A 23,864-nucleotide genomic window follows, 5' to 3' on the forward strand; every position below is an offset into this window, starting at 1 on the left:
ATGTGAGGTGTAAGCAGGATAATTTTGTAAGCAGAATATGTGGGGCCCACTCAAGTTTGATTAATTTTGTAAGCTGGAAAATTTCGGTAATGTTGGGTGAACATGGGCTTGGTTTAATTAATTTTGTAAGCTGGAGAATTTTCACATTGCCGCTCAAGTTCGATGCACCTGTATGGGCCCTCAAAACGTTGTAGCAATTTCGTATTTTGAAGAGGTATTTAGCAACTTTGTTTAATTTTTTTTCCACATATTGTCTCTCTCTCTCTCTCTCTCTCTTTTGTTTTTTGGTTTACCCATGTATATGTATTTGAGGTGTAAGAAGGATAATTTTGTAAGCAGAATATGTGGGGTCCACTCAAGTTTGATTAATTTTGTAAGCTGGAAATTTTTTTGTAATGCTGGGTGATCATGGCTTGGTTTATTTAATTTTGTAAGTTGGAGAAATTGTGGGGGTGTTTTTGAATTTTTTAATCTTGAGTTGACGTTTGGTTGGACAAATGGGAGGAGAGAGAATTACTGTAGCATGAACAGTAATTACTGTAGCATGAACAGAAATTGTGGGGGTGTTTTTGAATTTTTTAATCTTGAGTTGACGTTTGGTTGGACAAATGGGAGGAGAGAGAATTACTGTAGCATGAACAGTAATTCTCTGATCCTCCTATTTGTATAGAAGAATAGAAGATATATAAATTGAATCCTCCGACATCAAAATCCAGTTAGCGCTGATCGATCACTTCTCTAGACCACCTCTTCTCTTCTCTAACAAAAAACAACATATATACATGGAGAGCTATAATACTTGATCAACAACTAGCTACCACGTACAATTAATATTTAACTATGGGAAGATCGCCGTACTGTGACGAGATTGGAGTGAAGAAAGGGCCGTGGACGCCGGAGGAGGATAAGGTTCTGGTGGACTACATCCAACGGAACAACCATGGCAGCTAGAGGAACCTCCCCAAGAACGCGGGCCTCAATGACTGTGGGAAGAGTTGTAGGCTGAGATGGACGAACTATCTCAGGCCGGATATTAAGAGAGGAAAGTTCACCGAGGAAGAACAACGACTCTAATGGGAATATTAGCTGTTTAGAATTAAATAATTAGCACGAGATACAATTAATAATTTTTAGATAATAATAATGGGAATATTAGCTGTTTAGAATTAAATAATTAGCACGAGATACAATTAATAATTTTTAGATAATAATGGGTTAATATTATAACACAGATGTAAGAATAATTAGCACGAGATACAATTAATAATTTTTAGATAATAATGGGTTAATATTATAACACAGATGTAAGAAATAATTCAAACAAGGTTAGAAATTGAAGGAAAATCATGCTAAATACATGCAAAATACACAACGGAAGACTATATGTATAATTATGCTAAGCATGTAGAGAGCATGAAATACATAAAAGGACCATCCTAATCAAATCTAACATAATCCCTATATTAAAGAGAGCATACAAGGGTTATAATGTCATACTTTTGAAGCGTGATTCGATGGAAGATCGAACAACCCCTAACTCTTGCTCCTTGTAGTAGTAATCTCCTCGTAGTGGATCTCCAAGTCTTCAAGTGGGCTTGATAAAATGGGAGTATTCTTGAGACACAAGGCAAGATATCCACCCCGGGGTTCTTAAAATCCTACTACTTCCTCTTGCTCAAAGATTGCTAAAGTTTAGTAAGAGGAGAGCTCTCTTTTATTCTCTTATGGAAAAACCACTTAGCCAATTTTTCATTAACCTTTCCATAAGAAAGAGAGCTCATATTTATAGAGTGAAATGTGTTCATGACATGAATGACTCATCCTATGAGTCATGCAATGAATCATCAAATATCAATGATTAATCTAGTGAGTCATGCAATGAATCATCTTATGAATCATTACATTTCAAAACCATGTGCTAATAAACCATGTGCTCAAACCATACCACTAAATGACTCATCTCATGACTCATTATACATGGTATGTGTATTTCATAAATGAGAATACCAAATCAATATTGTATTTCATAAATACGATATTTTGTAATTTTCCAATCATTGATTAATAAGTCATCATATGACCAAAAAGTCAATGAGTTGACCAAAAGTCAACTGTTGACCAAAAAGTCAACTAGTTGACTAAAAGTTAACTTTATAGGAAAAATACTAGAATTTATTTCCTAAGCACATAGCATTCCGATTTTATCGATATACATAACTGTTTATGTGTATCCGATAAAATCATATATGCGTATCAATCATACGCATCACTCTATAAATTGTGTTTCATAGGATTCAAGTACGCGCTTGGTGTGACTCTAGGGCCCAACTTAAGAACTCGGCAGTGGATCATATCCACAAGTACAACAGAGGTGCTAGCTACACATGAAGACTACCCGGGTATAAGTTGTGATAAATGTCTGCAAGATGCTAACACAATTATATCAGGACCACTCAATGATAATACTATATAGTCCGGTCTCTTCGTCAAACCATGTCAAACTATTAAGCCTAGGGTATGGAAAACTGTCAAACCCTAATTGCTCAATTAGTGTTTGTTGATATTAAACTCATAACCTATAAGATCAAACTAACACTCAGTTTATCTTATTTACCTTGGCCAAGGATTTTCAGGTTATAGTTATATCAAACAATCTTATGACATCAACCCCCTATACTGGGAGAGACGAATCCCATCTTGGCATCTCAATATCTACTTATGCCTCGGGATGTACCCAATAAGAACCGTTATGCACAACTCTATGAGAACTGTGGTTAGGTAAAAGTCTAAGTACACCTATACTGACATGTAAGATATTACACTCATGCCTCAGGTCATGAGACTACTATGTACTATATCACTTGAGAACTTCTATTTGACAGTTAAGTATATTTACCAACTAGATTTTCTCAGTGAGTCGTTCAGTCAACTCATTCACTAATGAGTCACCTGTATACTATATCTTGATGTCTCACATCAATGATCTAAGAGATGGATCATCATCCTTCCAAAGGAGAAATAAAGTATACACTAGTCTTACCAAAGTGATCATGTCCCATTACATCACTTCATCGACTAGGAACATTTTAGAATATACGTTAGCGACAAATCAGATCTCTTCATTACGATCATATCCGTAATGTCTGATAGTCTAGTATCATTCTAAGGACTTTATCTGTATTAAAATACCGGATAAATCTGACCAAAATAGCATACTATTATTTTAAACAAGGATGTTATATTCATATAGGTCCTGTTACAATATACAATTATTGCCTGCAGGGCACCTATATCCAACAGAAATACGGCCTGATGATCGAAGCGTGCAAAACACTGTCCCAAGAAACTAATTGCCCCCTCTTATACAGGGCTACGCGGCAATAGATATCCGAGATACAATGACCCTCGGTCAGGCGAACTCCTTCTCGTCGGCATGAACTTCAAGAAGGTTTTGCGAATTCTTCACCACTTTCAGGAAACCAGCAAGAGAGTAATAATATGAAGTTGTAATTCGAAAAGAGGAAAGAAGAAAGTAGTATTGTGTTCTCAAGAAGTTTTGTAGTATGTTTTTTTTTTCACACCGCTATTGCTCTCACGGTTGCAGAACTTTTTATAGGGTTTAAACCCTTCTTTAAATTAGCTAGTCATTACCCATAAATCCCGTAATTAACACGTTTTAATTACTCGCCTATTAATGTATTAATGTTAGCTGTTTTCTGTCATTTAGATCCATAAATCCGTGGTATTTTAATTATAGCAGTTAAAAAATATTTAATCCTAACCGTTACAAAATGCTTATCACATTTTAATTATTAAAAAATAAATATTACATTTTAATTGTTCAAAAATAAAAATGTAGCAGATTAAGGGCCCCTCAGTCCGGAGCTGCATTCGTGTCCGCAGGTCGTGTGCGCGCGCCACCTGACCCGAACCCGAGCTCGAACCCGGCCCGGCCGGCACATGTATGTGTGGTGTAGAGCATAACCTTTATTTTCTTCTAGGCATAGGAGAGAAATGGAAGGCTTATAAAGAACCTATCTTCCCATCTCTTTTCCAACGTGGGACTAAACTTTTCCTCTTTTCCTCTACAAACCCAAGTTTTAAGTTACAACTCCAATAATCCCCCACATAACTTAAAACTTAGAATAACTCAGAAATAAGAGTAAAATAAAAACAAATAAATAAGATTGCCGATTCCCTTATACTATGTAAAAGGTGGAGGTACCTTTCAGTTTGAACCTTCACTTAGTGACAGTTGTATAGATCCGTGAGAGCTTGGTGGACTTCGCCTTGAACCAGTCCCATTTATCGGATTTCTATAGAAAGCACACATAGTATAGTTTTGAAGAATTCTAAGCGGGTTGCACTATTATCGGCCTTGCGGAGGTATCTTTCATGTGTGTTCCTAGGGAGCAACCCTGATCCCATAGTCGCGGCCTCACAACTACACACATATAGGTGAATCCTAATAAGGATGCGAGCAAGTAAGCATCCTGCCTCATAGGTCTTGGATTCATTAAGATTTATACTCAACCTTTCACTTGCTTTTTATGAGCACTTATCACCCTAGGGATGAGAGCAAATAAATTCAGTGCTCCTCACAATTAATCACTCATTCAGTTTGTTTCTACCCATTGAACCTCTGCGAGGTTGGGTTGCCACTGCAGTGATTTTTTTTATGGGCTTAACCCCATCCCCCTCAATGATTCTAGGACCACTGCTCTAGATAAGCCTTTAGTTAAGTGATCTGCAAGATTTTTTTTCTGATCTTACAAAGTCTAAGGCTATTATATGATTTTTCATCTTATATCTCAAGGATTTGTGTCGCACTTTTAAGTGTCGATTCATTTTCACATCTGCATTCTCTTGATGGCATTTGTCAATCGCTGACCTGCAATCACAATGAATAGAAATAGCTGGTAATGATTTTTACATTAGTGGAATTTCAATTAGTAAATCTTTCAACCATTCAGCTTCTATACTAATAGTATCAAGGGCTATCATTTCTGATTCCATTGTACTTCTAGCATTACAGTTTGTTTAGTAGATTTCCATGAAACAGCTCCTCCTAAAAGGAACACAAATCCAGTAGTGGATTTTACATCTACTGAGTCACTGATCCAATTTGTATCTGAGTATCCTTCTAATACAGATGGATAACCTTTATAATGTAGACTATAGTTTATAGTTCCTTTTAGGTACCTCAAAATTCTTTCTACTAGAGCATCCCAATGACTCTTATCAGGATTTGATGTATATCTACTAAGTCTATTTACTGCATAAGTAATGTCAGGTCTTGTGTAGTTTGTTAGGAATCCTAATGATCCAATTATTTGTGCATATTCTTGCATAAGTAATGTCAGGTCTTGTGTAGTTTGTTAGGAATCCTAATGATCCAATTATTTGTGCATATTCTTTTTGTAATTGAGGATAACCTGTATTTTTCTTTAGATGTATATTAGGATCATATGGAGTAGAAACGGGTTGACAATTTGGATTATAAAAGTTCTTGAGGATTTTCTTTATGTAGTGTGATTGTGACAATGCATATCCATTCTCATTCTTCAAGATTTTAGTGTTAAGAATTAGGTCAGCTTGACCTAAATCTTTTATATCAAATTTTTGTGATAAGAAGTGTTTGATATCATTTATTGTTTGTATGTCAGAACCAAAAATAAGAATGTCATTAACATATAAGCACAATATCACAATTTTATTGTTATTATCTATTTTATGATAAACACACTCATCTGTTTGATTAATTACAAATCTATAAGATAGTATGATCTCATCAAATTTCATGTGCTATTGCTTTGGAGCTTGTTTAAGGCCATATAAAGATCTAATAAGTTTGCATACTTTCTTCTCTTGTCCAAAAGCAACAAATCCCTCGGGTTGATCCATATAAATTTCTTCATCTAAATCTTCATTTAAGAATGCAGTTTTAACATCCATTTGATGTATTATTAATTTGTGAATGGACACTAGAGCTATAAGGACTCTGATGGTAGTAATCCTAGCTACTGGAGAATAGACATCAAAATAATCAATACCAGATTTTTGGGTATATCCTTTAGCTACTAATCTGGCTTCATATTTATCTATTATTCCATCAGGTCTGAATTTCTTTTTGAATACCCATTTACATCCTATAGTTTTGCATCCTGGAGGAAGATCAGTGAGTTCCCAACTATGGTTTTAAACTATAGATTGAATCTCATTATTTATAGCTTCCTTCCAAAATGGAGCATCTACTGATTTTATTGCATCCTCAAATACAATTGGAGAATCTTCTACAAGTAATGCATAGAAGTCTTCATGGACCTTTTCTACTCTAGTTCTCTTACTTCTCCTAGGTTCTTCTGGATTTTCTAGTGGTCTGATTTGTCTAGAACTAGTTTCACCTTGGTTAGAGCTAGGATCTGAATTGCTAGAACTAGGGCCTGTGTTGTTTATTCTGGTCTTGTAAGGAAAAATATTTTCAAAGTAATGTGCATCCCTAGCTTTAATAATGGTGTTGTTGGCTATCTCATTAATGTCAGAGTTGATTATTAAAAATTTATTTGTATTACTATCAGAGGCATAGCCAATAAATATTCCATCTACAGTTTTAGGGCCAATCTTCTTTCTCTTATTCTCAGGTATTTTAACTTTTGCTAAGCACCCCCATACTTTCAGGTGATCTAAATTAGAGTTTCTATTCTTCCAAATTGTGTAAGGAGTTTTATCAGAATTCTTGAATGGAATTCTATTTAGTATATGGAAAGCAGTCATGAGGGCTTCTCCCCACAGGTTCTCTGACACACCAGAATAAATTAACATTGAGTTTACCATGTCCATTAATATTCTATTCTTTATTTCAGCTACTCCATTAGATTGAGGTGTATATGGAGCAGTTATTTCATGAATGATTCCATTCTCTTCAAAAAATTATTTTTGTTCATTAGAAGTGTACTCACCACCTCTATCTGATCTTAGTATTTTAATTTTCTTATCCAATTGATTTTCAACTTCTGCTTTATATATTTTAAATTTGTTTATAACTTTATCTTTGGTCTTAATTAAGTAGAGGTAATAATATTTAGAACAATCATCTATAAAAGTTACGAAATATTTGTTACCTCCTCTAGATGTTCTTCCTGAATCACAAACATCACTATGGATAAGTTCTAATATCTCAGAATCTCTATCAATAGTTTTAAAGGGTTTCTTGGGAAGTTTAGCTTCTACACATATTTCACATTTTCCATCATCTTCTATCAATAGTTTTAAAGGGTTTCTTGGGAAGTTTAGCTTCTACACATATTTCACATTTTCCATCATCTTTTATATTAAGCTTTGGAATTATATTGCACATTTTCCATCATCTTTTATATTAAGCTTTGGAATTATATTGAGATGCATCAATCTTTTAATTGAATTTTTATTCACATATCCTAATCTTTGATGCCAAGTGATAGAAGGTTCGATATTCAAAGCTATTGGAGATACAAGAGTAGAATTCTTAACATTCAATTTAAAAAGATCATCACATAAGAAACTTTTTCCAATGAAGTTCAATCCCTTAGTTATTACAACTTTATTTGATTCAAAAACAAGTTTGTAGCCTTGTTGTACTAATAAAGATCCGCTAATCAAGTTTCTCCTAATCTCTGGTACATGGTGGACATCCTGTAGGATCAAAGTCTTATTAGAAGTCAGCTTTAGGTTGATCCGACCTATTCCAGATACAGGAGCTATATCATTATTTCCCATTGTTACAGTTCCTCTACTTGAGACCAGATAAGTGGAAAACAGAGATTGATTAGAGAAAACATGAATATTAGCTCCAGTGTTAATCCACCAATCATTTGTTTGAAAGGTCATGTTTACTTCAGAGGTGAAGAGAACAGACCTGAAAGTAGTCTCAGCTGAACTGGAAGTCACCATGTTTACTTGTGATTTATTAGGTGGAGGTCCTCCCTTCCTAGGCTTGGGTGTTTCAGTTTTCTTGAAAAAGCAGTCCTTAGCAAGGTGGTTGGTTCTTCCACAAAAGAAGCAGGCTCGACGTTCAGCTCCTTCCTTCTTTTGAAAGTGGACAGGGTTCTTATTCTGATGATAGGGTTTCTTCTTAAATATTTTATTATGATTTTGGTGGAAGGGACGTTTCTTGTATTTGGAAAAGGGTTTGGATTCAACATTGTTTACTTTGGGTTCTTTGGGTTCAGATTTTGTCACATTTTCTCCCTGAGTCTATGTTGCTCTTCGATTCTAATGGAATTCAACACTTGTTCAAGGGTAAGATCTCCTTGGGTATGGTTAAGATTTTTGGCAAAATCTGACCAGGACTCGAGAAGTTTGTCTATAAGACAGGCTATCTGAAACGTTTCATCTAGGATAGATCCATTCACTTTTAATTGGTGAACTATATGTTCGAATTCATGAATTTGCTCATTCATTGGTTTAGAATCTACCATTTTAAATTTGTTAAAATCAGAAGCTTTAAATCTTTTAATTCCCATATCATCTAAACCATACTTTTTCTCTAGTGTATCCTATAGAACTTTAGCATTAGTGATAGTATAATATATATCATATAACCTATCAGATAAGGCTCCTAAGATTCTGTGTAGACAATGATATTCTATCTCTTGAGGTGTTCTCGGGATAGGAATGGAATCTGTGGAGGAAGATGAGGAAGATTGCCTAGTAATTGGTTTAGATAAAGATGGGTTGTTGGGTTCTATGGCAGTTATTATATTTAAAGTTGTTAACCAAAATCTCATTTGGTTTTGCCAACGACAGAAATTGTTCCCATCAAACTTCTCTGGCTTAGCTGACATGATTTCACTTGTTGCCATAATCCGATGATGAATGAATAATTTTGTTATTATAATGCAACGGGTTAAGCATTCAATCAATAACATGTCGGCTTTATCAAATGTAGACAACATTATTACAAGGAACAGAATATAAGTTAAGCATTTAGTGAACATCAAATATAGTATCTTAGCTTTATGACATGTAAACATCACTATTATATTAAGTAAGCAGTATAATATGTTACTTTTATGAAAAGTAAACAACATTATTATAAGGAACGGAATACTAATTATCAAACATTCAATCAAGAGAAACATCAAACTATGTGACATGTCAGTTTTAGCAAATGTAAACAACATTATCAATAGTATGTGAAATAGAGTACTGAACATGATGTTATTCTAAACAGCAGTAATTAGTTTCTTAGATTGATGGGAATATTAGCTGTTTAGAATTAAATAATTAGCACGAGATACAATTAATAATTTTTAGATAATAATGATGGGAATATTAGCTGTTTAGAATTAAATAATTAGCACGAGATACAATTAATAATTTTTAGATAATAATGGGTTAATATTATAACACAGATGTAAGAATAATTAGCACGAGATACAATTAATAATTTTTAGATAATAATGGGTTAATATTATAACACAGATGTAAGACATAATTCAAACAAGGTTAGAAATACGGCCTGATGATCGAAGCGTGCAAAGCACTGTCCTAAGAAACTAATTACCCCCTCTCGTATAGGACTACGTGGCAATAGATCTCGGAGATACGACGACCCTCGGTCAGGCGACCTCCTTCTCATCGGCACGAGCTTCAAGAAGGTTTTACGAATTCTTCATCACTTTCAGGAAACCAGCAAGAGAGTAATAATATGAAGTTGTAATTCGAAAAGAGGAAAGAAGAAAGTAGTATTGTGTTCTCAAGAAGTTTTGTAGTATGTTTTTTTTCACACCACTATTGCTCTCACGGCTGCAGAACCTTTTATAGGGTTCAAACCCTTCTTTAAATTAGCTAGTCGTTACCCATAAATCCCGCAATTAACATATTTTAATTACTCGCCCATTAATGTATTAATGTTAGCCGTTTTCTGTAATTTAGATCCATAAATCCACGATATTTTAATTATAGCAGTTACAAAATATTTAATCCTAACCTTACAAAATGTTTATCACATTTTAATTGTTAAAAAATAAATATTACATTTTAATTGTTCAAAAATAGAAATGTAGCAGATTAAGGGCCCCTCAGTCCGGAGCTGCATTCGTGTCCGCAGGTCGTGTGCGCGCGCCACCTGACCCCGAGCCCGGCCCGGCCTACGCACGCGTGTGTGGAGTGGAGCATAACCTTTATTTTCTTCTAGGTATAGGAGAGAAAGGGAATGCTTATAAAGAACCTATCTTCCCATCTCTTTTCCAATGTGGGACTAAACTTTTCCTCTTTTCCTCTACAAACCCAAGTTTTAAGCTACAACTCCAACAGACTCATCATACATCTCCATTCTAGCCTCGGAAACAAGTAAGTAGTCTTTTTGTTCTTCTGAGATCCAACCCCTGGCCGCACAGATTCTATCTATTTCTATGCTTTCTATGCTAAGAAATTAAGCAGCTACAGACTGTGATACTTACATATGATCATAGTAATTAGCTATTTGCCTTTTCTATCTTCTTTGCAATTAAATGTCAACAATTAATGATGTTGTAATATTTAGGTCTGTGTGTAGCACCGGTTTTTTAAAAAAATAAAAAGAGTTCTTATAAAACAGAAACAGCAGAATATAGAAGATATTTATATGGAAAAATTTGCAAAACAGACCTATTTTGCTAAATATTTAGCAAAATAGACCGTTTTGCTAAATATTTAGCAAAATAGACCTCTTTTTGACTAACTGGCCAAAAAAGGTCGATTTTGCAAAACAGACCATTCGAAGCATACGGGACTAGTAGTCCCGTATGATTTAATAGGGCATTAAATCATGGACTACTAGTCCCGTATGTTTCGGATGGTATGTTTTGCAAAATCGACCTCTTTTTAGCCTGTTGGTAAAAAAAATATCTATTTTGCTAAATATTTAGCAAAACGATATGTTTTGCTAAATATTTAACAAAATAGGTCTATTTTGCTAAAAAGTCCTATTTATATGGGACAAATTCATCGATTTTCATGGATTATTGTGTAATTTCTACTAATATTAGGCACTCTCCAATTATTTTATGATAGGTGGTCATCAATAGCGACCCGCCTGCCAGGACGAACAGATAACGAGATCAAGAACTACTGGAACACGCACCTCAAGAAGAAGCTTCTATGCATGGGTATTGACCCGGTTACCCACCGTCTCCGGACAGACCTTGACATCCTCTCCAGCCTCCCTGCCCTCCTCACGGCCGCAAACATCGGAAACTTAACCGTCCTGTCAGCATGGGACAATGCGCTCCGCATTCAGGCCGACGCAGCGAACCTCGCTAATGTTCAGATGCTTCAGAGCCTGATACAACTCGTGTCATCAAACTATTCTCCTCTTTTTGACACGACATGCCTTTTGGGCTCCAATGGTAACCAGTTTGGAGATGCCGTACAACTCAACCGCCAGCTCGAGGCCGTGCTCAACGGATCGTTGAGTCTCGGTCAGGCGCCTGTAAATAACTTGAATCTGGGGGATTCAGTGACTTTGAACAATTTACAGGAGCAAGAAAATGTCATAAAGAATGAATATATCAATTTATATGCAAACGTTTCGATGCCTTCTTTGGTTTCGGCGTCCCCTAAAAATGTTGCCTCCGATCAAGCGCAAGAACCGTTGCAGTCCAACTCGTCGAGCTCGATGCATCTTGAGGCATTGGAGGGTTTAAACCCTAATGATGATTTTGGATTGAAAGACATTTTAGAGTAAGTTGGTCAATGTGACGCCCCTGGGTTCACACAAGGCTGCAGTCCAAGGTGAAACCAGGAATGTCAAACCTGCCATGCACCACACCGTGCATTAACATGTTTAACCATCACAATTCTATCACTCTAGTAGAGTCAATAACAGGTGTAGGTACAAAATTAAGTAAAAGATAATACAGGGAATTGAAAGTACCCTAATGCCGCTAGGAAGGAACCCTAGAGGGGGGTGAATAGGGTTTATGCTAATCTAATCCGATTTATGCCAATTTAAAACTTTACTAACAAATATATCCTAGCAAAAGAGATATGAACAATATATGTGCCAGGATATACAAATATAAACAAGGGTGAAACAATATAGTGGACAATATAAACAAGCAATTGACAAAGGCGATATAAACAATAAACACGAATATAAATGAGCGCCAAAGCAATCACAAACAAAACGATATGTTCACGAGGTTCGGTCCGCCTGACCTACGTCCCCGCTCCTCACCTCGAGGAGATCTCCACTATCACACCGGGTTTTCTACGCTTACCCGAAAAACGTTTACACCTCACAATACGGTTTTCTAGCTAACCGAAAACTTTACAATCAACACAATGTCACTACACTAACCACAACCTCAAGTGTTGGTCTCTAGCCCGTGTTTCCCTCAAGTGCTCGGAATTATCACCTCTCTCTAGGCTACCGACGCCACTACTCTTGGGACAACCCCGTCTCTCACCACACACTCCTCTTGGTGTCCTAGTGTAATACAAAGTGTTCCTCACAATAAAGCTCACAATACAAATCAAATGATTTGTTCTCTAAACAAGATGAGAACTCAATTAAGCACAATTCTAAGTCACACAATCCCACAACCCAAATTATACTAAGTATGAAAATACAATAAGCTCAATAGGTTGTGTGTGAACAAAGAGTATCAATAAAACAATTAAACTAAACTCAATATAAATCTAGCTTATAGAAATTATAATCAAGATAATAAATTGCTAGATGAGTTTAGAAACACTTCTCTAAAGATGACAAGAGAGTAGGAGAAGAGTGAATGCTCAAACACCAAAGGATGATCTCCACTTGCTCTTGTGAAATTAGCTTCACAAAACCGAAACTCTTAAAACAAGGCTTTAAACACCTCAAACAAACTTAATCAAACTTTAAACCCTTGTTAAAAAAAACTTTTCTCTTCAGTGATTAGAACTGAGGATATGTGGGGGTATATATAGGAACCCCAAAGCCAAGAGAAAACAAGGCAAAAAGACCAAAAACCCAAAAATAAAACAGTCTGGAAAACTAGCCGTTACAGTGTTATGAGTCGACTTGTACTTTTTATGAGTCGACTCATAAGTAGCCGTTACAGTGTAAAAAACAGCTTATGAGTCGACTTATAAAATCCATGAGTCGACTCATCATGCATGGGTCGACTCATGAGTTCATGGGTCGACTCAGCAGAAACAAAATGCATATTCCAGAACACTTCATGAGTCGACTTATGCCAGGCATGAGTCGACTCAACCTGTCGGGTCGACTCATGATATTATGAGTCGACTCGTCAGAAACAAAATGATAACTGTGTAAGACTTTATGAGTCGACTCGTAAAATTCATGAGTCGACTCATGACATGAAAACAGCACAGTAAAAACCAACTTTAAACAGGGTTTAAAAATATCAAATAAATTCAGAAAAATGTAAAACTTTGGGAAATCATTATAAACATGTTAATGAACATGTTACAAAAAGAATTTTTAGAATTGCATTTCCCAATAGTGAAAACTCATCATTTTTCAAATATGTCCAAAAACATGAAAACGAAACATACATGTTTTTGCCTGGCATAAGTCGACTCAAGAACTGCTCTGATACCAGAAACAAGTGAATTGTGAGTATATTTAAAGAGTATTATGCTTTATTGTATATCTTATATACTCTTTGTTAATTGAGCTTAAAGTACTAACACACATAATATAAAACCTAAACTAAATTACCCAAGCTTGATGATCTTCAACGAAGCTCTATCTTGGTAAACAGGCAGATGAAGCTTGACTTGGATCTTTAACATGAATGCAATGCTTCAACCACTACTCCGCTAACCTCCATTTGATATGATCGTGAATGCGCAATTCCATCCATCCTCCAACTTACATTGTTTGTCTAGAATACCTAATAAGAAATATAAGCACTAGACAAACAATATTAGGAATTGTTTGTAATCATCAAAACAAGATTAGAAGATGTAGGCTCATAACATGAGACCTAACAGGAATAACTGATGAAATGGTAGAGATCATAATAATATTTCATCATCCAACATAAAGAAGTACAAAATCAATGTCTGAAACGAACCAAACTGAAGTTCTTAACAAGCCTCAAATACAATAAGTCTGAGTAAAGGAAATAAGGCATACAGCCCTTACAACATCTATAACATAGTCCTCAAATGTCTAACAAATACAACAGTGGAGCTCCGACATAAAGTATAGCTAGAAAAGATAGCTAAACACTAAAGTGTGTCGCCATCAACCTGCGACTCTCCGGGCTCCTGGCTCGTGACCTAAAAGGGGGAGGGACAACGAGCGTCAAAGCACTAGCGAGCAACTTCACAACCAACCCTAAGGGAGAGGGCTCGTTGTAAGAAAATACAGTTATCACAAAAAATATATATATGTAATCAATTGTCCTAAAACAAGGGGGGTTTTAGTACTTAGGAAATTTCAACACGAGCATAGGTACGTCGAGCGAAATAATCCAAACAAGGAAACCCTCATGTATATACCTTGTATCTCAAATTGAAAATCCCTAAGTACCAAACCCGGAGTCTAATACATGAACAATAAAAGAAGATAACGATTCCATCTCTACCAATAATCACAATTTAGTCAAAGTTACAAAACTTACAATAAGTGTCATGCCCAACCTAGGTAGCTATCATGTCCCAACGGTATCAAAATGTCGTGTTCCAAACTCATATGTGTACCATGCTCAAGGTTTAGCAAAAATGTCCAACACATGGACTAAAAGAAATGCATGTCCAACACATGGACTGAATAAAAATACATGTCCAACACATGGACCAAGATGATAGGTATCCAACACATGGATTAATAATAATGCATACTCAACACATGGACTATGAACCAAGAAGTGTAATTATCACTAGCATATGTGGAAATATATATATAGATATCCCAATCTTGCACGTGTTTAAATGGGTGGATCTAAATTCGTATCAAAGCCAACCCCATGTGTAGGTAAGTCACTAACATCACAAACTAGTGTGAGGCAAAATACGTGATCTTTCGAGCACACGAAAAGATCAATAAAAATCAACATGCACAAAAACTGTGCGGCGGTCGACCGCAGAGGCCACGCCGGTCGACCGCTCACAGCGTCGAAAAGTCACTGTGTTCAAAACTGAGTGGCGGTCGACCGCTGAGGACATGCCGGTCGACCGCTCAAAGAGCAGAGACTTTTCTGCTGGAAAAATCTCAGAGCGGTCGACCGCCGCGTCCACTGCGGTCGACCGCAAAGCTGACAGAAGCCCAGTTAGGGTTTCTGTCGGCTTCAAATCCCAACCATACTTGACGATTTCTGCAATAACTTAAATTTAACACTTAACAAAGGCATAGAACAGGAAACTACAAATTTTAAACATTTAAAATCTATCCTTTAAAATCCTAAGCATATAACCATGATTTAGATGTCTTAAAAACAGTATAAACATGATTAAATTTGCTAAAAAAAATTTCAGATCTAGATCTCATTAATTTAAGCTTTAAAAATCCGAAATATTTGATCTTCACATATTATGCCATAGTGATCTACTACATTTACATAAAATACGATTTTTGGCCCAATAAAACCGGATTAAAAACCCAAATTTTAGCATGAAAACGAAAAGGGTTGAAGTTGGGCGAGATGTTACTCGCCTATGACGAAAACGAAGCCCTAGATCTGAAGGAAGATGATCCCTCTCGCTGAATCCACCAAAAATCCGCGGAAAAACCCTTCAAAGCTTCTCCCAAATCACCAAAAAGAAAGAACTAGGGTTTGAGGGGAGAGAGGGGGCTAGGGTTTCTGATTTCAGATGAAAAGAGGCTCTCTTGGGTTCATTAGTATATATACTAACCCCTAGACCCGACCCGAAACCCGTTAAGACCCGAACATAGAAAACTCTCTGCCTGCTGGGCGGTCGACCGTCGCGCCTAGTGCGGTCGACCGCACAGCAGGAAAAACATTTCCTGAGTGCGAGATTGATGTGCGGTCGACCGGCACGACCCCTGCGGTCGACCGCTCAGAAGAAAAAAATACCAGATGAGATGATTATGAACCTGCTGCTCACACCACTCAACATCTCTCCCATATGCACACTTATTTAGTTCCCAAAATACTGATATTCACATCATTATAATATGTCGGTATATATATATATATATATATATATAATATAGTATATATTAGATATATAATACTATATATAGTATATATATATAATATATATATATATAAAATATACTATATATATATATATATTATATATATGAGCCAATATGGGATGTTGGTACCAAGCAGCAAAAAGTTATGCTTGGTAGTGATGTGTCACATCCCCTCCACTCATTCAAATATGGGGACCACATTACATGGGACGTGAGTGGGATGAGGATGTGACACATCATACAAAGCACAAATTTGTTGCTTTGTAAAAGTCATACCATTTTTCTCTCTTTCTCTCTCCTCTCATATATATATATATATATATATATATGGTTAATATTATTTCTCGCTAGTAATTCAATATACTCATTATAAAATTTACGGGGTTCTACATTCTTCCCCCCTTAAAAGAATTTCGTCCTCGAAATTCAAAAATCATACTCATCTCGAAATATGAAATTCTAGATGAGCGCTTATGGATATTTATACTTAACCGTCCAAAATGATAACATTCTCGCTCAAGCCCTAATTTAGTGGAACTAGTACATCGGGTGAAAAATCCAAACAAGGAACCCCCCATATATATACCATGTGTTCCAAAAGATTAAGAATTAGGCGAAGATATTCTCATTCTAGTGTTAAATATATATAACCAAAGATATCAACATAATGTAAGGTACTTGACATAAAAATTTATTTACCTGATCAAACAAATGTGGGTAGTCGCGTCGCATGTCCTCCTCGCGCTCCCAAGAAGCTTCCTCAACTCCACTTCGGTTCCATTGAACTTTCGCCAATGGAATCACCTTGTTCCTGAGTCTCTTGTCTTTTCTAGCAAGTATAGATACTGGGATCTCAATAGTAGTCAAATTATCCTGAAGCTCAATCTCCGGTACATCCAACACTCGCTGCTGCTCCTCATCATGCAAGTGCTTCTTGAGCATATAGATATGGAACACATTGTGTACACTAGACATAGATGCTGGAAGATCTAGTCTGTATGACACCGCTCCAATGCGCTCCAAAATCCGGAAAGGTCCAATATATCTCGGTGCAAGCTTCCCTCGCCTCCCGAATCGCTGCACGCCCTTCATAGGCGATACCTTTAGCATAACCAAATCCTCAATCTGGAACTCTAGTGGTCTTCGCCTCTTATCTGCATAGCTCTTCTGTCGACTTTGAGCGGCTAGAATCCGCTCTCTGATCAATGCTACCTTCTCAGTAGTCTGCCTCACCAGCTCTGGCCCAAGCATCAAACTATCCTCCGGCTCTGCCCAGCATATCGGTGATCTACAGGGCCTCCCGTACAATGCCTCATACGGAGCCATGCCGATCGTCGCTTGATAACTATTGTTATAAGCGAATTCTACCAATGGAATATGATCCTCCCAGCTGCCTTAGAAGTCAATGACACATGCCCGCAACATGTCCTCTAATACCTGATTCACCCTCTCCGTCTGACCATCCGTCTGCGGGTGGAATACACTGGTATAAGATAGCCTGCTGCCAAATGAGTCCTGGAAACTCCTCCAAAAGTGTGAAGTAAAAACCGATCCTCGATCCGACACGATCGTATCTGGAACTCCATGAAGTCGAACTATCTCTTGAATGAAGATCCTCGCATACGCCTCGGCTGTATAAGTGGTCCTCACTGGAATAAAATGTGCTGACTTCGTCAATCGGTCCACTATCACCCAAACAGAATCATTCCCCTTCTTCGACTTCGGCAACCCCACAATAAAATCCATGGAAATATCTGCCCACTTCCACTCCGGAATAGGCAAAGGCTGAAGGGTCCCTATCGGTCTCTGATGTTCTGCCTTCACCTGCTGACAGGTAAAACATCTAGCCACATAGTCTGCAACCTCCCTACGCATACCGCTCCCCCAGAAATGTCTCTTCAAGTCTTTGTACATCTTGGTGGTTCCTGGATGCACTGTGTACCGAGTACGGTGTGCCTTATCAAATAGCTCCCTCTTCAGCTCTGCACTGGATGGCATAACCAATCTACCCTTCATCCGTAGACCTCCATCTGCTCCAATGGTCCAATCAGTCTTAGGCTCTTTGGAAATCTCCTCCTTTCGGATTTGAATCCAAGAGTCCCCTAACTGAGCTCTGACAACTCTATCACTCCAAGATGGTTGCACCGACATAGCTCCCAAAAATGCCTTGGTTCCTCTAATCTCGGGATTAAAATCAAACTGGCTAAGAGTGGTAAGATCTCTGTACAATGAACACCTCAAAGCCGCAACCCGATGTCGTTGCTTCCTACTCAAAGCATCTGCTACAACGTTCGCCTTCCCTGGGTGATACTGAATCACGAACTCGTAGTCCTTGATAAACTCAATCCATATCCTCTGTCTCTGGTTGAGTTCCTTCTGGGAAAAGAGATACTTCAGACTCTGATGGTCTGTGAATAACTCAAACTGCACTCCATATAGGTAGTGCCTCCATGACTTCAGTGCAAATACCACTCCTGCCTATTCCAAATCATGAGTGGGATAATTCTGCTCATGCACCCTTAACTACCGTGAGATATAAGCTACTACCCTCTGAGTCTGCATCAATATGCCTCCTAAGCCAGCCAACGATGCGTCGGTATACACGACGAAGATCCTATCGCTGCTCGGAATGGTCAAAACCGGTGCCGTGGTCAGCTTAGCTTTCAAAATATCAAAGGAATTCTGGCACTCCGTGCTCCAAATGAACAGTACACCCTTCTTCGTAAGGCATGTAATCGGTGCATCCGCCAAGGTCATCCTATAGCCTGCTACCTCCAAAGTTCCAAGTAAAATAATGTTCTTCTTCAACTAAGGATCGAACCTCACTCCAACCAACTCCCGAATCACCCCATCACTCATCCAGATCCGAATGGTACCGATACCACCAATAGAGCATTTGTGATCATTCCTCATGAGCACGAAATCCCCTCTTTCTAACTCCTGAAAGCTAGAGAACCAATCCCTCCTAGGGCAAATGTGGTATGTAGCGCCCGAATCTAACATCCACTCTGTAGAGTAGGCAACACAAACTGACGGCAGTGCAGATAATGAGTAGCCCAAAGAATCCGAATCTGAATTATTGCCACTAGCCTTGATAATATTCACCTCTGAAGCCTGAATAGCTTTCCCCTTATTCTTCCCGGCTTGATCATTCAGCTTTGGACATTCAGCTTTCCAATGTCCATCTTCTTTACAAAAAACACACTGATTTCTACGAATTCCAAGATGTGCTCCTCTAGAATGTAACCTTCTACCTCGGTTTGGACCCTTTGCTCTTGCAACCAATGCCTCCGCTACCGGCTCAATAGAAGTCTCATTGTCCTTCTTCCTGAGTTGGTAATTCACTAATGCAGCTGTGACCTCACTATATAAAAGAGATGTCTTCCCATTAATAAGAGTAAGGACAAACGTCTCATATTCCTTGTCGGGCAAGGAACTCAACAATAGCAACGCCTTGTTCTCATCTTTAACAATGATATCTACATTCGCCAAATCTGCAAGAAGCTTCGTGTAGTGGTTCATGTGATCACTAATGGATGTCCCCTTCTTCAACTAGAAGCGATAAAGTCTCATCTTCAAATGCAAGCGGTTTTCAACGCTCTTCGTCAAGTACTTGCTCTCTAGGACCTTCCAAATCTTCTTCGTAGAAGTCTCATTCATCACATCATATTTTAGATCTTGAATAAGGCAAGACCTAGTCACACCACACGCTATCCGATTCATCTTTTTCCAAACCTTCTCATCAATGTCATCCGGTTTCCCACCCAACTCTAATGTATCTTCCAAATTCTGCGCATTGAGCGCATCCAAGACTTCGCATCGCCAAAGTCCAAAATTATTAGTGCCATTGAACTTCTCCACGTCAATCTTCATCGAGTGGATACTCAAACTTTGGACAGTCTTCACACCTGAAGAACTACCCTCAACTCCCTCTTCACTACACCACCTGATACCTACTATAGCGGCTGAAAAATGCTATGGTATTATTTCATAGCGTTTTAATCATCGCTGTGTCAGAACCCGCTATAGTAGGTATGTGCTTTTACATAGTACTTCCCCAAACGCTATCAAAAAGGTTCCAACCATAGCGTTTTTCTGTAGCTATAAAAGAGTATTCAATAGCGTTTCTGTATTGCTATGACGAATATTTTTCATAGCGGTTGAAAAATGCTATTAGTTAGTTTTTATTCATAGCATTTCAACGCTGCTATTATCTTGCATTTGAGTTACTATAATAGCATTTTAGTGAATGTTGTCTTTCTTCTTTTAATAGCATTTCAACAATTGTTTCTACTTCTCATAGCATTTCAGTTGCGCCTATAAACCTTTGAGGTTGAACTAGAAATAGCTTCCAATTATGACAACCATAAAAGCAAATATTTCATTTAAAGCTTCAAACCGATACATAACCAAGTTGTAGCATACAAGAAGAGTCAATAAAAATGTGCCAATAAACAAATACTAGTCTTTGGATAATCCAACATGGAGTACAAGAAATTAACCATAGTACACAGAACAACAAGAAATTAATCCAACATGGATACGATGCATGCAAAAGAACAACTCTACATTTAGAGAACTCCGTATCCTCTCAAACAGAGCGAAGGTGCAGGGGGTTAGATAGCCTCAAGTACAAGTTCTTGTCTCCAAAACTAAAAATTTCAACCAAATATTAGACTGACATAGTTTTATGGACGAGGAAAAAAGCATTAAATAAACAGTAAGAAAGAAGTTCAGAAATGTGAAAGCTTCATATAATTTTATTACCCTGTGTGAATTTGCATCAATGTTAAGGATATGATTTCATCTTTGCCACAAAAGTTTCAGTGAATGACTCCAGTGAGCATTTTGAACTATTGAGAATCTCCTAGAAAATTATTCATAAAGTTAAGGTCTATACATCTTCAGACAGTGACAATCATCTATAAATTTCTACATTCAGGTGGTTCTTCAATTCTTACAGGATGACAACAGTTAAACAAGAATGAGTAATTACAGCTGGTACTTAAAAGGTTAGCAATTCTCTAATGCTTCAGATAACAAAAGTTACGAATTAACCATATTGTCCGAAAACAAGTAATTATGCTAGGACTAAACATTTAGTATTACATCCACAGAGTACTTCAGACAAATAACAGTTACTATGTAACCATATCGGCCAACACTACTCATAATTTATGATGTCAATAAATTAATTTAGCAAGTATTAAGTTTGTCACCAAAATATTTGTAGCATGAGAAATCTGGGAACGTAGGAGAAGTTGAAAGGACATATCTAGGTGAAATGATATCATTTTTGTTTGCACAAGACCTACAATTATATGATATGGAGAGGATGTAATTTAGATGCAAGTGTGAAAGACTTTGTCTGATATGAGAGATCCTAGAAATCTTGAACTGGAAGATGAGACCTAACAGCAGTTTCCATAGTCATACTACACTACTTACAACATGAAACTAAATAAATAAAAATACCTATTTACCCCAGTCATACGCACGGTCTAGAAGGTAAGAGTATTCCAGATCATGAGTGGCAACAGATCCTCTTCATTTATCAAAACATGCCTCTATAATTGTCCTCATTATATGGCACTAAAATTAATACTTTATGTTTACCTCAGTCTCTGATGTGTCAAGAGAAACACAGGGCTGGAGCTTTCCATCGACAGGAACAAGGATTTAAACCCAAATCTGAAACAACCAAATCGTGCAATCTGAAACAAACATGCCCAGTAACAAGGTTAGTAACAAGCATGCTCATAAGCCATCATAATAGGACCAAGGTAGGGGCTCAGATATAGGTATTAAAATACATGGATTGCATCATTTAACAATGATGTTGCAATGTAGGTTGCAATCACATGAATGGAATGCCTCACCTAACATTGTAAATGCAATGTAGGTTGCATTCTCATCCTAGATTGCCCTACCTAAACATAGCAAAACATTGTAGATTGCATTCTCTTAACTAAGACCATCATCATTGCCCACTATGAATAATACGAAGTAGCCATACCAATACATGCCGTGCAATGTAGGTTGCTACCAAGTATCATATCCAACCATATTTATATAAACCTGCAAAAGAACCATAGTTATTCATCAAAAACATCAAAAACAAAGCTTATCAAAGACTAAACAGACTACATACAGAATAGTATTCATTTCCACAAGTTAAAATGTAAACCCAAACAAGAACAACTCAACAAGCAAACCCAAACAATTCCAGCAACAAAGCTTAGACCTCCATCTAACAAAAGTAGTGAGCTACCAAGTCCAAAGTTACATCAATACATGTTCAATAATACGAAGTAGCCATACCAATGCATGCCGTGCAATGTAGGTTGCTACCAAGTATCATATCCATCTTTGTATTTTGAGTTACAGTTATGACAAAACAACAAAAAAAAAAAACATCTAACAACTATTACTTGACAAGAAAAGGGAAGAAAATTTGCCCTTCTCAACCCCTTTCACTTTTATAGCTGCCTTAATTGGAGCAAACTCCACATCAGTACAGTGATACAGTGATTTGCAATTCATTGAAAGAGCTGCGATGGTTTAAATATATGGCAGTTTAAGAAGAAATATGTGGAATACGGGAGCCAATACTTAGGACATTATGGAAGTTTTCAGCATACCTGACTGCTGAATTTTAAATTTGGACTATAGGAGAGATGGTCCCTTACCAATCGCCACTAAAGGCAAGAATTGGGCAGACTTGAAGCGGTTGGCATAAAGACTTGATGAAGAAGCAGAGGTAAGTACCTCACATAAACATATGCACCATCTTGCCTATTCTCCAGCAATTAAGCACAAAGTGTAGAGTAACATAATATCAGTCTATTCCAGAATCCAGTAATCATCAACTTACATAAAGCATTTTGAGTACAAATTTCATACTATACTTCTGAATACATATTTCTCAAATTCTTATGACTAATGCATATGATATAATTCCCACAATTCTACGGGAGCAGTTGTGACTAGGATGATTAAGATTCCATGCAGATTGGTAGATGTACTTCACATGCCTAACATTTCAGAAAGAATATATGTGGATGTTAACTTTGAAGGCCTACAAATAAACCAAAGGAAATTTGCATCAAATATAGGACTATTTTACAATCTCATTCTGAGGAACACACACTAAAAAGTTCTTTGTACAAGGAAGAATTGTCTGCATACTTCAATATATTCATAATCCTGTAGAACTTACATTATCCTAGGTATAGCCATATAAACCCACTAGAAATTCCCAGACAGCAAAGGACAAAATTTATCTGGGATGTTGGGCAGGCATAACAAAATTGGAGGAGTTAGAACTTCTCCTCCATTACCTACCACAACCTAAGGCATCCGTTCTAAAGACTGGACAAAAAGTAAAGTGATACAAACACATCTACTGTAAAAACCGGGTAAAAGTTGGCGGAAGGCAGCGAGTATCTGGAAAAAATTAAGTTCGATATAGAGGAAAAAATGAATGTCCTTACCACATTGAGGATTGTTTCAGCCAAATGCTAAAATTAAGTTCGATATAGAGGAAAAAATGAATGTCCTTACCACATTGAGGATTGTTTCAGCCAAATGCTCAATCCTCAAGATTCTACCAAAATGTCCTTACCACATTGAGGATTGTTTCAGCCAAATGCTCAATCCTCAAGATTCTACCAATGGCAGGAATAACAGACTTGTGCCAATCCCATTCAAGTATTTTATCAAA

General features: G+C 37.2%; 1 pseudogene; it reads left to right on the plus strand.

The window, feature by feature from the left end:
- LOC109820996 lies at positions 841–11,707 on the plus strand (annotated as a pseudogene).

This window comes from Asparagus officinalis, chromosome 8 (assembly GCF_001876935.1).
Source record: "Asparagus officinalis chromosome 8, Aspof.V1, whole genome shotgun sequence".
Taxonomy (NCBI): Eukaryota; Viridiplantae; Streptophyta; class Magnoliopsida; order Asparagales; family Asparagaceae; genus Asparagus; species Asparagus officinalis.